Raw genomic sequence first — 14,496 nt, 5'->3', positions numbered from 1 at the left:
CAGAAGACGCGTTGAGTTTCCTTCGTCAACAACTACACGGTAAATAATGAGTTTACTTATCACTCACATTTTGAACAGACAAGATTTTCGTTCGTCCACAACTACAGCTACTTAGTAGAATTGATGAAAGAGCAAATTATATCTTGTAATGAGAAAGAAACGTTTTAGCAGATAAAAGGTTCCTACTCTGGCGCTGGCACAAAAAAATTTTGGTCTGAAGGAGGCGAACTGCAACTCCTTCAGAGACTTCGCCCAAAAAACTAATGGGCTGTGCACAGGAGAGAGCTACCCTCCGATATACTAAGTTCAAACGACAAGATGAGCAAGGGAGAGAGCTACTCTCAGAAATACTCAGTTCAGACGTCATGAAAAAGATACATTACAAGGATATGGAGTATGTACAATACCCATGCCCGCAGCTATATAAACTATTAAGCTACAGGCAACAATGAACGTTCTCATGGTCGCATGGTATTCCATTCCAAAAATATTCAAAATTACATAGGAATCAAGAAAGAGAAGGAGCTCGGCGGTCAGTAAGTCGGCTAGTTCAATCGATATTCAGTCAGCGCCCAAGTCCGCACCTTCGTGCGAAAAAGAGCAATCTAAACAAACCTCACTGCGGGCTGCAAATGAACGCAACCACAGCTCAAGGTTCGTCTGCTCAGATTATCCTGCAGGGAGACCATCCGCATGGAGGAAAAAATTTCCTGGGAAGCCATCGCCAGCAGCTTGGAATTAGTTCCACTGTTCTTAATGCACCTGCCCCCCAATGTAGGTTTGCCCATACTGCCAGCCAGCCGGAGCGACGTCGTAGTTCGTAAATATCCTTCCATCTCCAAGCGTAATTTGGAACGATAGGCTCTGCCCATCTAACTGGTTATTATTTTGCCAGTTCTCTCCCCAGTTTCGAGTCATGGGCTGCCATCCAGTGTTTGAACCTTTGACGGACACTGACTGAACGTTGCCAGCACCTCCCACATTCGTTATCAGCACCAAGTTGAAGTAGGAGTGGCCATCAATCGTGTAGTGAATCCCTCCTTGTCTGGCGCAAGGTACCCTGAAATGCACAACTAAACATCTTCAGTAAGGAGGATAGAGCGCAATCTACAGATTTGGAAACCCACTAAACAGTCAAGAAGCTTGCCTTTGATAGAGAACGGGCACTATTCCACCAGCGTCAGTAGCAATCTGTTCAAAAGCTGGCTGCGACATGTCGAAATGCTCGAGCGGAAGGTTGCACCAGCCCCCATTACTGCCGGACAAGGCATCATTTGGAGGGCAAAAATTAGTTGCAGTTATCATGACAGATCCCCCTCCGGGCTTGCACCACTGCGGGTCGGAGGAGGAATCACACTTGACCTCGAAGCAAGCCCCGCAGCTTTGGCCATTGTTAAACAGGGCGGAGCTAAGAGCCGCGGTGTTGGTACCGTAGCCGGAGCTGTATAGGTCGCCATAGCCGCACGCACCTCCTGAGAGGAAGATAAACAATTGATCAGGTAATGCTTTTCCTCTAACTAGTAGTTTGAGTCTCTCGCATATGTTCCCCACATTGCTTAGGTACATTGACGAAGCTCAGTCCTTTCGTGAACGTCCCCTCCCTTCGCTCACCATCCCCTCGCTGTCGCTCCTCTCTCCCACACAGGTTGCTCTCTGTCTCTCTCACTTTTCTTTGTGAAACCAGTGACTATAAAATTAACATAAAATCAATGTACATGACATTAGACTCCAAAAGAGAGCCTAATGGAAGCACTCAAAAACAGTGAGAAAACACTTCAAGGCTAGTAGCATCCAAATCCCTCACAGCATAACTATCATATAAAAATTGCTTGAGGGACATTCTGAAGAAAGAATATGCCTGAGGGAACTGTTGTCCCATCCTAAAATGACATCTCTGTGTCCACATAGTCCATAGTACCCAAAAACGGTCTCTCTCTCTCTCTCTCTCACACACACACACACACATCATGGGTACAGCCCCCCTGCGCAGCTCTCCAGCTCTCAATTCTACCACACACACAGCCATTCTGATCCAAAGTACAGACCCAAGCCGCCCTCCCCTTCGTTACTCCAACGCATCGATGCACAAGAACGAAGTCAAAACAAAAGCTGGGGCGGAGCTGCAAGGGGCATAGAGGCCTCACCCATAGTTCCAGACGCGTCGCTACCACCGTAGAAAGTGGCATGGGCATTTGACCAGCCAGTGGTCTGGGAGCCGCCTCCGCCATAGTAGCCAGCGAGGGCGAGCTCGCAGGAGCAAGGGAAGAGAAGAACAAGGGCGAGGGCGACGAAGCTAGCGGCAGCGGCCATGGCGACGACAACTCAAGTGAAAGGAAGCGCGAGTAGAACTCAAAATGGAGCGCGCCTATCTTCTCCCAACGTTGCCAGGGTGGTCTTATAATACCAAGTAGGGATAATGGCAGTTAACTTCGCAGTTATTGGTCATATTTCAAAGTCTAATATTTTTTTCCCCCAAAATGTTTTTTTTTGGACCTTTGCCCAAAGGGCCTCCAAGGCTTTGGCTTCGTGGTTTGAGCATTGGGCTTCTAATCCTCAAGTCACAAGTTCAAATCTTGGAGGCCATGCTTGGTGTCCTTGCTCGTGGGACAAGTGCGCAAGAGTTAATCACGACACTGGATCCTAAGTCTGATAGGACCACGGGTGGGTGTGGATGTGCTTATTATTCCTATTATTTCATTTAAAGAGTCTCTCTTTCACCAGTGTCCTAGGCCTATCTCAATTTTAGAGCCGATACCCATGCAATAGGTATGAGGGACCTCAGCTCAAAATCGCCACATTCCTAAACTACCTCGTTTACATTAATCCAAAATCGTTGCATTCCTCAACACCCTCTTTTACATTAATTCAAGCACCATGGCAAGATGGATTTTCCTTGCAGGCTCCAAAGACAGAGCAAAACTCTCAATAGCTATTGTTGCACATTGATCCAGGCCTTAAAAGTGGAGTGAAACTCTTGGAGTAGAAGTTTCCACCCTCGAGCACCCCCTGGACTAGACAATCTTCTCTGAATGGGGGGACTCCTAAATCCATTGTGCCAGTCGTAAGATCAACCCATGGGGACTCCAAATTCAATCTAAATCTCCAAACGAGTGGTGAGAGCCAATGCATGGGGACCATCTCCTAGAGCCCTTCTACATGCACATGACACAACTCTGCTATTAGAGTGGCCTCCTTTCTTTATTCATGCACGAAATTAAACTTCAATCTTACTATCCATGAACGTACTTTATATTAGAGAGAATTCTTGCAATGGGCAAATTCATCACCGTATAAATGCAGAAGACTAATTTGATACATTCCCTGAAGCTTTGCCGGTGATTGAGAATCTCCATTAACATCGCTAGTTGGGGTGATGTTAGCCATAAGAATAGGGTAGTGCAAGATTTATCTTCCTTTGTGCTAGTTCTAACCAATAGTGAAAGTTAGATTCAACCTTTCATGTCCTACATTTCAACCTTTCTCTGATCAAGGAAGGTAGGAGAACAACTTCTTCCATCATCAGAGACCCAAAGTCTAAGGACTGAAGATCAACAAGACATGGGAATGTGTTGTTATGTGTTGGGTACCACAAAGATATGCAGAGAGCCTGCAAGACAAGCCTCACATGGTGTGAAGTGATTGGTTTTCCCACAAGACAATGGGAGTGCTCAAACAACATTGAAAGCTCTCGATGAAAGGATGCAAAGAGACCTGATTGGCATTGAGATAGTTGCACGTTGATGCAAGGAATAGGACCTTTATAAATGAAGGTGTTGTTTTTGTGAGTCATGTGAGTTCAATATCACTCATCTTGTAACATCTCTTGTGTGTGACTGAGCCATTCCTCAACAAGTAGAGGTTTTCTAGCACCATGTGGCTCTTAAAGTTACGGCTTGCCATCCAAGGGCAAATGTTGGCTTTTTAAATTCCACATTCATGCATGAACTCTTTGTCAGGAACAAGGTTAGGGTCAAATTTCAACCCAATAACGAATTTAGAGGCTTTTCCAAGTTGGCTTGGTTGGTGGTTAGAGCTTCATCTTATTTTTCACCTACTCTTTGTATTCCTCAAAGGTCACATAAAAAGATTTAGTTTGGATGCAAAAATGCACTCATGATCAATGAAACAACATGTGCATGCTAGTAAATGAGCAAGTCTCTCTGAGTCATACTTGCTACACATTGTTAGCAAATTCTAAAGGCCTTTTAGATTTTACCCAGGTTATATTCCTCAAAGGTCATATAAAAAGTTTTAGTTTGGAGCAAATATGAGCTGGTTGTAATTCGTGAAATGGAGTAATGAAAGAACATGCATGTCTATAAATGAGCAAGTCTCTCTTAGTCATATTTGCTACACATTAGCAAATTCTACCTAATTATTGGGGCTTGAATGCATGAGAAGCCTACTCATCTTGTGGCACTTGTGCTTGGTAGTGGCCCCTTTACACTATATAGCCTATTTCCATGTACTTACTTTTCCTCTATTTTTTTGTTGTAGATGTGGTCAAAATCACGTGCATAGTTTGTTGGTAGAAGTCAAATGCTTGCTTTTAATTCTAGTTTATGTGTCTCCACATGGGTAAACCCCATGGCCAATGCATGTGTTCTAGAGTACCAATATACAGGTTTAATTTTGGTTCCCATGTTTTCTTCAATATTTTGAGATGATATAGTACCCATTTTATATGAGAATTTTTATTTTTTGAAATAAAAATCCTCATAAACAAAATCAAATCCCTTATGTTGAATACATGAGTTGTCTCACATACTTCTTAATGAACTCCTTGGAAACTTCCTACAAGAGCACAACCACATGCATTGTAACATAACAAGCAATTGGCAGAACAAAGGTTTAGGGGCAAGGTAGTATCGCTAAAAATAATGGCAAGGGGATGAGCTATCGGAAGGAGGATAGACCTTCAGTTTTAGTTGGGAAAAAGACGCTCAAAAAGGAAACATTTAATAACATCGATCAACCTACCATTGTATAAAAGGCTCTATGTGAAACTTGTTATGGTCTATGAACTCATAGTAGCTTCTAATAGATACTTAGAATGATTATAATAACATCAATGAAGGTAATGACACTCCCCATGTGAACATGAATAACAATGAAGGTAACAACACTCCCCCATGTGAGCATGAATAACAATGAAGGTAACAACACTTCCCCATGTGAACTTGGGTGTTTCGTGGAGGTGTTGTTGAGAGATATAGGACTCCATGAGGCCATGCATGAGAATGTGCTCTAACCACTATCATCTTTTACACAAACATTTGCATGAACAATTATTTTTTGCAACACTACCAAGCTTCCACAGCTCCCTCTTCCCATCCATGCGCAATGCTATAGCAAGGACCCATGTGGATAGCAAGGTTTTTTGGAAGGGATAGACAAATGCAATCCTATCATGTGCACTACAAGTGCATGCCATCATGGGGTCAACTTAGCTAGAACAATTGCATGTCAAAGTTGAGTCAACCATTGAGCCAAACATACTACAAGGAAACACAACATGACTCAAATCCTACATCAATGGGACAACATGCAAATGTAGACTATCCATAGTCCTCTTCACATAACCTACATGACCTCATTGAAGCGTAACCAAGAAAGCCTCATTGGAATGGTTGAAATTTGCAATAGGTTTTTCTTTTGGTTTCCATGTTCACCCAACACAAGGGTGCTCCCATTTAGTCCATAAGTAGTCCTTTTGGTTCCCTTTTGGTCGTCACATTATCTTCAACATTTTTGGGATAATTTTCCACCTTTATAGCTTAAAGAATAGGGTTTCAAGTGCATGTTAGCATCATGTCCACGTATCTCATGTGAAATCTAGAGAGAACATGTAATATTTGCTGCATATGCTACACCCATGGGTTCGCGACCTGATCACATATGAATTTTGGAGTGCTTATTGAGGCAAAAAAAATTGATACCAGCCATAGTGAACTTAATTCCCATGCCAGCTTCTACTTTTCTCAGTTTGATTCAAAAGGTTATTCCCATTGCAAGGGACTACACATCAGAAGTAGCCACATGCTAGCCTATATTTCCACATCGTAGTTAAAATGCATGAATCATTGGTATATATTGTTGAACAGGAATAATCCTTCTTAGAGTATCCATTTCTGCCTTCACTCACATTTTTTGGATTAGACCTGATTACTATGAAGGGCTCACAGATCATTGAGGGTGGCTACATTAACTAATTGCAAATGCATATCCTTACTATGGGGCATCATAACAAGAGATCTTGAGCCAAACCTAACTAAATCATATGTACAACTAGCACAACTACTTTGCATAGGACCAATAGTATACATTTAATGTGTCCAATGGATTTAAGATTCTCATGAGCCAAGAGGCCAAAAATCATAGAAATGTTGGGGGCAACAATGAAAAAGGCTTTATGGTCCAAAGACTTTAGACAAATTCCATGACAAGATAATGATGTAGCCCTCCATATAAGGTTAACGACATTACTTTTATAAGTCATTATTTACCTTTATGTTGGAAAAGAATTGGCCTAGTATTGTACAATGTTTAATATGTTCCATACTCCAAGGGTTGAAGAAGCTACACTTACAAAAATATACATGTTGTGAATAGTGTGTGTGGCTTCATGAAAAAGTGGGTCAGCTAACAGTTTTCAAATAGTCAAGAGACCTTTTAACTTTAACACAAATTTCGGTGTTTTTTGGCAAAAGTGGATAATGTTATCAATACATTAAAACTTGTGTTTTCTATTGCTCATCCTTGTGTAATTGAAAATTTTTATGTTGACTTCATGATAGTTCTCTATAGTTAACATCTACACATTTTCTTTTGCATGCATATTTTTACTCTTCAAACAAGGTAGAGATCATACTTTTTGACATTTTCTTGTCCAAGGATATTTAGCTATTCAAACAAGCTAGTAAAGCTTGGAAGCCTTTCACACAGGAACATTACAAGGCATTACATAGAGCAACTTGGAAAGGTAAAGTTTCAATGTTAGTTTAAATTATTCACCAATTTGGGAGACCCAAATAGGCCCATAGAGATAAGATTTGAGAAATGAATGGAAATAAATCATGCTTAACTAATAAGGGGTCCATACCAATCCTTCCACTTATCCTATCTTATTAGTAAAGACAAAAAAGTATCCTTATATGCATTGGCAAGAATTTGATTATGAATAGAATATCAAATTTAGATCTCTACATTTGGTATTTTTGGTTTCATCTTAAACTCAAGTGATTATCTAGCTTGTACAAAAATTGGTCATCGGCTTCAAATAAAATTTCAATATCAAAACTAAGCTCCTTATTTTTTTAAATTATGTAAGGTAATATCCTTGCAATTTGTTGAATGAGTTAATTTACCTGATAATGGAGGAATTTGTTGATTGCTCCCAATCATTGATAAACATTTGTTTTCAAAAAACCAAAGACACATTAAATTGCATTTATAAAATGGTGTCACTAATAATAAAATTTCTATATCAAATTAAGCTCATCATATATGAGATATTTAAACCAACATCAAGAAACATTTTTACCAATATTGTATATAACTCATCACATGACAAATAGTAAAGTTGTTAATGCATAAAACCTTTTGTTTTTTCTCAAGCTATACACCACATTAAAGCATGCATATTAGCTCTTCATATTGGTTGGATGTCTTGAAATCAAAATGTCTAAATCAAGCTTGAGCTCTTTGATTCTTAATTACCTAAACTATGAATGGAAAACAATTGTTCTTAAATTATATTATAGAATGCACATGCTAGGTGGGAGGCATTATTCCATGTACCACACGTACATACCAAGTGGGAGGCATTATGTTGCATCTTTTTTAGTAGACATGACAATTGAAGATTAAACAAGTAGGAAAATAGATCATTCGTGCTCGTTACAATGTTGGAAATATTAAACAATTTAGATTGGACAACTATAAAGTAGAGCATGCATGCTTGTTACAATGTTGGAAAGAAAGACGTGGTGGAAGGACTGTGTACAAGCCAATTGTAATAAAGGCACGTTAAATAAGCATTATGAGGTTATAGTTTGGTGTAGCATTATAAATGTAGGCTAGTAATATTGCAATGAATACTAAAAAATGGCTCGTGGATACACCTAGAAACATAGAAGGTTGTAGGCTATAGTAGTATCCCATGGCAAGCAAAGTGTAAATTATAGAGTCTAGTGAAAATTGTGACTTTAGGAATGAATATTACATGCAGTTTATGTTCTTATTTCAATAAAAAAAATGTGGTGAAAAAATAATACAAAGCAAAATTGCTACAAAGTCTACCTATCAACATTTATGGCAATCCAAATTTTCATTCACAAAACCAGGTAGAGGCAAAGATCTTATACTAGAAAAAGAGATGGAGTTTACATTAGCCAATTGATGAAAAATGAGGGCTATAAAGCTCATATTGAAGCATATTTACATTCTGGAGATAGTGTGTCATGATGCAACGTTGGCATCTTCAATGGTAATTGCCTTTTAAGGGTAGATCAGAAGCTTAGGAGCTCAGGGGGTTCACCTCCAAAAAATTTAGTGTACCACGTGCATTCAAAAGGAGGGGTATTTTCTCACTTTTGGGAAAAAATTAACAGGATTATAATAAGAGGAGGGGGTTTTTAATCCAACTTTAGAAAAAATCTGTTATTCATAAGTAAAGAGGAGTGGTTTTATTGAGGGAAAAAGTTTAGTTGAGGGGTTTTTTAAATACTCCTTGAATGCACGTGATACCTAGGGCTTCTTAGTAGTGCACCCCTCGAGCCTAGGAGGTTATTAGTCCAATGCTTCTCTTAGCCAATACTATCCTCTTGTGAGGATCATCTATCATCAATTTTGCATTGGCTCTCTTCAGTTATGTAAGCCCAATTTTGCGAGAAGACCCCTTGGCTAAATCTAGACATCAATTGAACATGAGGGCCTTAATAGCCTCTCCCACACTATAGATCATATGATAGCTCTATTGGCCACCAAATAATTTGGAAATTTAATGAGGTTCTTTGCTTATCGGCAAGCAAAGCATCCTTTGTCAACAAGATAGTGATATTTCTCCTCATGTTGATTGCCAAGGGGCATTCCCGAAACACATGAAAGGACATTCACATCCTCGATTCAATTGATTGTAGGGACAAAGGGGGCTTGAGCCCGTGTATGGCTAAAAAAGAAGCTCATCATCCATTTGATCACACTCATGTGAGGCATAATTATGGAGAGGGTGAAATGGCTATGGGAAGCAAGCCATGATTGCCTTTTACTTAAGGTTGTAGACTAAAATAGAGTCTAGAGGTAGCTGAGAGTATTTACGAGTAGATCCTATCAAGATGTTGTCATGTATAAAGTCTAGATGTTTAGAATTTTCAAGGAATTGTAGCAAAGGAGCTACTGTATCTCCTTCTATCAATTAGGAGTATAGGAGAGATGACGAGGAAATTTTGCTCTCGAGCAATTCTTGCATTTAATACTCACATGGACCTGATGCAAGGGCTATTATAACCTTTAAATTGTTTAAAAGAGGGGTTTTGTATGAACGTTCTCTTACACTTCGGTATCTTGTGAGGGGCCTTTTGGCCCAACCTTGATGTAATGAATTTCTAGTAGGCACGAATTGAGTGTGTTATCATGTGCTCCTAGTGATTCTCAAAGCGTTGGGGAGGTACCCGAGGGATGCACTATGTAAAAGCCCTACTTAACATGTGTGTTCATTCTTGAATGTGTTGTAAATTGTTCAATTAAAAAATTTATTATCATGATTGCACATGCTAACTTACATATTCCTTAGTGGATTGGACGTATCCTTCACAACACATGGCCATGCATGAAAGGGAAATGAGCTACACTATAGCACCCTAAGAGCATCCATTAATTAGACATTAGAGTGCTTTAAAAGTTAGTTCATTGCCATGTGTGCCTCCTTCTAGAGGAGAGGCTTAAAGCTCTTCCTTGTGCCTTTCTAGTAACTCTAGCAACTTTCCCATTGCTAGGAAGGGTTGTTCCATCCCTATGGAGACATGCAGCTCTAAGTTGGAGGTTGACTAGGTAGCACCTTGAGTCTAGTTTAAGAGTGGCATAGACCATGCAAGTGGTGGAGGGTCTAGACATGCCTTTTATGGTTTGGAATAGTGTTTAGAGAAAACTTGTTAGTGAAAAGGAATATTTTCTCAATTTTGTAATATTAGCAAAATTTTAGGCAATCCAAATTACATTTGAGCTAAAAAATCTACAAATTCTCAAGAAAAACCTTCAAAAATTTGAATTTGTTGAGAAAAACATTTTTTTTGCACACTGGTTTGGAATGCAGATTTGGAGTTACACATCCCCCCAGGCTGGCAGCCATCCTCCAAAAGGTGGTGTGAATGGTTGCAATCCTCTAAGTTGGCCCAATAGGAGGGACATGCTTGGACACAGACACAAAAGATGTGTGTCCTGCCCGTGAAGGCTACCCATTCCATGGCCAACTCCTCGAACTGCTACGTTCCATGTCCTCCAACTGCTACACCAATCACAAGTTGGTGACATAAATTAGTAGGCTGGATCGTGTGAACCACCACACTCGGTGGCCATCCTCTCCTCCATGAGCGGGGATGGTCTAAGAGGACATTCCCGCGTGGGTGAAAATGCCAATTTGTGGGGATTTTTCTCCACGCCAAGATTGTTCTCACGAGCTGCCCCATTAATCTAGATGCCATAATATGGCATTGTGTCGCCCCGCTGGAGATGGGAAAATGGAGTCTCCCAGCGAGCATTTCGGGGCCATTGTTGCTGCACCCAATCCTTTTGTAAGTTTCATGTTGACATTAGACCTATTGCGCCAGGCATTGCCAGATTTATGCAGCCTACGTGAAGGCAAACCACGGTTAGCAGCATTGCCGTTGGCATGGCATTGAGCTTGTGCATTCCAGCTAGCATGATGTGAAGCGGGAACGAGCTCTTAGCTCGTTTTTACGGTAGCGGAATCGCCACAATCAGTGGAGCATTGAAGACGCCTGAGGTGTTCCCTCGTGAGAATGAAGACACCACCACGCCAAAAATTGGCATCTAAATGCCTCACTGGAGACAAATTTTTCTTCTCTCCCAACAAGCATTGCGGTGCCAAGCGTCAATTCGGCCTGCCCAGTCGGTTGATTCCATTCCATCAAGGCTCAGCACAACCTTTTGCCAACTTGTGATTCAACTTGCAACCTACTCTTGCAAGTTCCTCTCCGGTGGATTTCTATCAGTGGTGGACCGGCTGGGAGCAAGCACGCGAGAACGCATCTTGGATATGCCAAGCATTCATTCTCACACGCATTGGGGAGGGAGGCGCGTTCCCGCGCTCTAAAACCACCCTTCTCAAGAAGCACTCGAGGTGGATTCGTTTATTTTTGTGCAACAGGGCCTATAATGAAGAGTTCCACGTGGCAGTAGGGACCGGGTGGGGGGACACGTGCCGAGAGATGAGTAGGGGGTCAGCGCAATCAGCGCCTAGAGAAGGGGGTTGGCTTGTTTCGTCGTCTTCACTCACTCTCACGTTCTTGGCTTCAACGCTAACCAACAAAACTACCATGGTCCATCGCCTTGTCGCCTGCACTATACGACACACTCGCGTAACGCGTTCCTTGTTGTCCTTCTCTTTCCCCGTGATCCTTTCGATTTCACCCCATGTCTCCCTTTTGTTTTATGTTTTTGTTCTACTCCGCATTGCGCAATGCTCCTCTCCCGCATTGGATTCTCTCACTACACCGGCGTCGTGTCGCTCGTTTCTCTCTCGACTCTCTACATCTAGGGAGGCTCTAGAGTCTATCTCTATAAAGCAAGGCAGCTCCACAATCAGGCGGTAGAAAGATTTAAAAGAAGAGCTTTTTAGGTAGCTCTTTACTCTAAGATTGCTCTCAAGTTTCCACCCCAATGAACTGGAATGCGGCCCATTCCTCACGCGAAATCATCTACATTGATGAACACACAGGAAGGGAACTTAAAGAAGCCTCATGGGGTTCGAAAGGTATTAAAAGTAGTCTTTTGATTTCCAATGAGGTACAAAATCTGTGGGAAGCAAGCGGCGACTTGGCGAACTTCCTGCTCGTCGGAGCGCACTGTAAAAACTGCGAGATTGCCGTCCAGCTTTCCCAGTTTCCCAGATATCCTATCTTCCCGGCTGGCACGAATTCGCTGGCCAATGGCCGAGGAGGGCCAGGAGCTTGCCGACGAGAAAGCATGTGACTCTCTGAGCGTTTGTTTGACAATGCCTCCCTAATGCCTCAGTTATTAAGGGCCACACCCACACATAGACATTGGGCATCGACAAGCACGTTCGCCACTGTGCGGTCGAAGAGCCCTCTCTGTTCGTGCCTTTATTGTCGCCAGCGATGACAACTTGACACGCGCCATGAGTCATGACCAACCAATCTTTGAGAAGGTCCAGAGTCCAGACTCTACAGGACTCGCGAGTCCAGACAGTCAGAAATATTGAATCCACAATTCAGATTCCAAACCGTCGTCTCGTTTTGGGAAGCGGATTTAAAAGAGCAGTCCCAAACTTCCGTCATCCACAACTCGCAGGCTGTAGCCTGTAGGTAGGTTGAAAGCTGCGGGCTGCAGCCTGGAGGTCCCCATCTTGTCGAAGAGCTTCTCGGCCTCAAATCTCAAACCGAGGCACCAGGAGGCGCTTTAAAATGTTCAATACTAGAATTTCGCCGGGGGACCGACTCCCGAGGCTCTAGCCTCTGGGGTCTCGGGTCTGGAGGCGGGAGGATCAGGAGTCAGGAGAGTCGTTGAGTCGCGAGCCTTAAGACGGTCGTTGAAGCTTCATTTACTTCACGTGAGAGAGTGCGTAGGACTTCGCAATCCGTGCTTTATCCTTCCAGGCTCACTGGTGACTGGCTCATCCTTGCGTCGCGTGAGTCTTCAGTTGATCACTCGAAACCCTTTCTTTCACACATGGAGTGAACGGCACATGCGGGCTTGGGATAGAAGAGCGCTCATAGTAGCGCTCAGCGTCTAGCTGCTGTCTGCCCACCCAAGAGGCAAAAGCTATGCCCCATGAAGGCTGGTTGTCTTCCACATTCAGTTTAATGAAGCATGAACTACAAGCTAAGGAGCTGTTTCCACTCAGGGTGGAAAGTCACACCTAGGTGCTCCTCAGGGCCATCGATGGCTCTGAGGTTGCCAAACTGCCACCCTCTTTCCAGTTCACGTGCAAAAATGGAGGCTTGCTGCGACTGACCCTGTTTGAGGCTGTTTCTCCTATGCCTGGAGCCTGTGAAACGTGCAGGAGGCAGCAGATTGGATGGATGCTCTGCCCAAGGCTGGAGGTATAGCTTTCGATGCAAGCAGCACCCAGGAGACCCAAACGATCCAACAAAAAGAGATGGACTTAGTCTGCCACCCGTTGGCTCCCTTTGCCATTTCCTCCCCACTCCTCTCTCGTGGGAACTGTCCAAACAGGCCTTCCAGCTTTCAAATGGGCCATTTGCCCTTGTTTCCAGGGGCTGGAGGTATAGCTTTCGATGCAAGCAGCACCCAGGAGACCCAAACGATCCAACAAAAAGAGATGGACTTAGTCTGCCACCCGTTGGCTCCCTTTGCCATTTCCTCCCCACTCCTCTCTCGTGGGAACTGTCCAAACAGGCCTTCCAGCTTTCAAATGGGCCATTTGCCCTTGCGTGGAAACAAGAGGTAATTGCATCAACCTCATAGTATTTTGGTTGGCCGATGGGAGTCTGGTGGCATGCAAGGTTTGTTGGGCTCGTGGCATTGCAAGGTTTGTTGGGTTTGAGCTCCAATGCTAGCATTAGGAAAAAAGGGAGCTCATTTTGGGGCCTTTACGGTTTGGAAAAATAAGCTCTCAACCAATCAATAGAAGGCCAACGTAACGTTGAAAATTCACGAAAATAAGAGAAAATAGAAAAAAGAAACAATACTTTATGTAAGTACAAGCGTGCTACATTAATGAGGAGATTGGTTTTTTATTCGTAGAAGATCTTTGGACAAGAAGATAGAATCTAAACTGACATTTTATCTGACAAGATCCTTCCCGCTTCCACCTTCCTTTGAATTTTCAAATATTGTGCCGCCTTTCGTGCGAAAGGTCTACCATTCTACACCATTGCCTCATTGTGCAACTGCCTTCCTTTTCCAAAACTGCTCCCTTGATCCTGTTTGGCGTAGAGTAAGATGTTTCTCGTCAACTGTCTGTTTGCCCACTTTCTCTTTCTTGAAACTTCAAATTGTTATCTTAGTTACATTACTTTGCTATTCTTACAGATTCAGAAAATCTCCATGGTGAACCAAAACCACGGCCGTTCTTGTGCAAGACGCTCTGTGGATGATAATGCTACGAAGGCAGAATTATACCAAACATCCTTACCCCGTCGACCTGCTTCTTCTATTTCGTCGGTAGAGAATTCAAGTACAGTCAAAACAGAAGGAACTTGGGAAAGGTTTAGTGTTTCGAAAGGAGCATGGGTGCTCATGCAACCTAGCAAAAGAAAAAGACCCCAGACAAAA

At 42.6% G+C, this 14,496-nt stretch overlaps 1 pseudogene across 1 annotated transcript; it reads right to left on the bottom strand.

Annotated features, from left to right (window-relative positions):
- Positions 1-753: 753 nt before the first annotated feature.
- LOC147901620 (expansin-A10-like) lies at positions 754-2,349 on the bottom strand (annotated as a pseudogene). The gene is made up of 2 exons (XR_015541018.1): positions 2,145-2,349; positions 754-1,472 (listed from the first exon to the last, which is right to left on the bottom strand). The product of XR_015541018.1 is annotated as an expansin-A10-like (transcript).
- Positions 2,350-14,496: the final 12,147 nt, after the last annotated feature.

Source organism: Dipteris shenzhenensis, chromosome 5, assembly GCF_047967505.1.
Source record: "Dipteris shenzhenensis isolate YYH24624 ecotype China chromosome 5, Dip_SZ_1.0, whole genome shotgun sequence".
NCBI classification, from domain to species: domain Eukaryota; kingdom Viridiplantae; phylum Streptophyta; class Polypodiopsida; order Gleicheniales; family Dipteridaceae; genus Dipteris; species Dipteris shenzhenensis.
The sequence above is the reverse complement of the archived record's forward strand: the minus strand, read 5'-3'. Positions and strand labels throughout refer to the sequence as shown.